Source organism: Oryx dammah, unplaced genomic scaffold (genome assembly GCF_014754425.2).
Source record: "Oryx dammah isolate SB20612 unplaced genomic scaffold, SCBI_Odam_1.1 HiC_scaffold_17, whole genome shotgun sequence".
NCBI lineage: Eukaryota > Metazoa > Chordata > Mammalia > Artiodactyla > Bovidae > Oryx > Oryx dammah.
This window is the reverse complement of record NW_024070201.1, coordinates 72,797,947-72,800,387: the sequence shown is the minus strand read 5'-3', so window position 1 is coordinate 72,800,387 and position 2,441 is coordinate 72,797,947.

Sequence of the window (2,441 nt, the reverse complement as noted above, 5' to 3'; positions counted from 1 at the left end):
CTCAAGCCTGACTAGGATGGGGTCTCTGTTACCTGCAGCCCTGGCCATCCTCACTGGTACCCTGTCCCACCAAAGGTACAGGCTCCACCCCCACTCACAGGTCCAATCAGGCTGGGATCCGAACTCTGGCTCTGCCTCTGTACAACATGCTCTTCCACGGTGCTTGGACCCCAGAGGGGCAGAAGGGGAAGCTGCAGCATTGCACCCCCAGGCACCCTCTCCCTAAGTTTCCCACGTGGCACTAGAGGTAGAGAACCTGCTGCCAAAGCAGGTGACGTGACGTAAGAGACGTCGTTCCGTCCCTGGGTCAGAAAGGTCTCCTGGAGGAGAGCATGGCAACCCACTCCAGTATTCCTGCCTGGGAAATCCCCTGGACAGAGGAGCCTGCCAGGCTACAGTCCACGGGGTCGCACAGCGTCAGACATGACTGAAGCGACTTAGCACGCTCAGCCCAAGATCTGACTGGACGCTCTAACCTGAGCTCGCTCTCACGCACTGCTGCTAGGAGCGTAAACTGGGACCTCTACGGAAGGCAATTTGGCACTGGGAACCTTTCAAAAAATACCCATGACCTTTGGTCTTCTCAGAATTCCACTTCTCAGAATTTCTCCAAGACACATGGGTAAGGGTATTCATTGCAGCACTGTCTGGAATGGCAAGGACCAACCAACGTGTCCATCTGGAGGTTGGTTAAGTAAATGAGAGCGTATCCACGTTACATGCAGTTTTTTCAAAGGAGGAAGCAATGGAACAAACTCCACCCCCTGCTTCCACTCCAGCCCTACTGTCCATTCTCCACCTCACAGCCAGGATGAACCTGTGACCACCTAAGTCAGATCAAATGGTCCTCAGCTCAAAACCCTCCTTGGAGCCCCATCTCACATGGAGCAAACAGCAAAGCTCCTCAGGGGCGTGCCAACCAGACCCAATCTGTACCCACCCCCCACTCACTCTGGACCTCATCTCCTCCCACTGCCACTTCACTCTCACCACAGCCCCAAATGCTGCCTTGCACAGCCTGCAGCAAGGCACGCTTCATCTCAAGCTTTTGCACAGGCTGTTTCCTCTGCCTGGCATGCTCTTCCCCCCAGGGACCCGCAGGGCTCAGCCCTTCATGCCCTCAGCCCTTTGCTCAATATCACATCCTCCGGGCGCTTGTATAAAATTGCAGCTCCCTTGCGCTTTCTACCCCTCCTTCCTTGCTTCATTTTCCTCCAGAGCACTATTCACCATCAAATATATGCAGTACTTATCTCTATTACTGGCTGGCTGTCTCCCCGACTAGAATGTAAAATCCAGAAGGTCAGAGATGTGTATCTGTTTTGTTCATTGTTATATCCCCTGCCACTAGAATGCCTGGTGCAAAGTTAAGCACACATTTGTTGGACGGATTACATAATTTGTGGTGAAAACAAAATCCCGAGGTAAAGAAGACTGTATATATAATTTGAGAGGCAGTAAAAAAAAAAATGGTGGTTGAGATCAAGCTGCCCAGGTTTAACTCCCAGTGAGGTCAACCCCTGTGTGATGTCATCAGTTCAGTTCAGTCGCTCAGTCGTGTCTGATTCTTTGCGACCCCATGGACTGCAGCATGCCAGGCTTCCCTATCCATCACCAATTCCTGGAGTTTACTCAAACTCATGTCCATTGAGTTGATGATGCCATCCAACCATCTCATCCTCTGTTGTCCCCTTCTCCTCCTGCCTTCAGTCTAAATGAACATGATATCATAGGAGTTCCTTAACCTCTCTGTGCCTGGGGATATTAATAGCACTACGAGGATTAAACGAGTTAATATTTGTTATCTACCCAGAATGGGGTCTGATACAAAATGAGAAAGCTACATTAATGTGTGTTTTATACAATAAACATGCCCCATTTTAATAAAATTAGGAGAGCATAAGCACTTATCTGTGCTCATGCATGCACACAGAATAGCTCTAGGCTATGACAGCTGCTGCTCCTGAGACTGAGGGCTCAAGTGGGGAACGGGACTGACTTCCGAGTTGTACCCCAGAACCATGCATTTCTAACTTAAAAAACCAGCCAGTAATGCACGTGGGCGCCCCTAGTCACTCAGTCCTGTCCGACTCTGTGACCCCATGCGGTGGACTGTGACCCACCAGGCTCCTCTGTCCATGGGATTTTTTCAGGCAAGAATACTAGAGTGGGTTGTCATGCCCTCCACCAAGGGATCTTCCTGACCCAGGGACTGACTGAACCCAGGTCTCCCGCATTGCAAGTGGATTCTTTACTGCTGAGCCCCCAGAGAAGCGCTAGTAATGCCTGAAGAGTTACTAACTGTTGAGGCTGGCTGACAGACGCAGGGAAGTTCATTATATTCTTCTATCTTTTCTGCATAGTAAATCGTTTTAGAATACATGTCAGTAGTTATAGCCTAAAAAATTAGTCCCAGGCTGCCCTACCTCCCCCCACCCCCT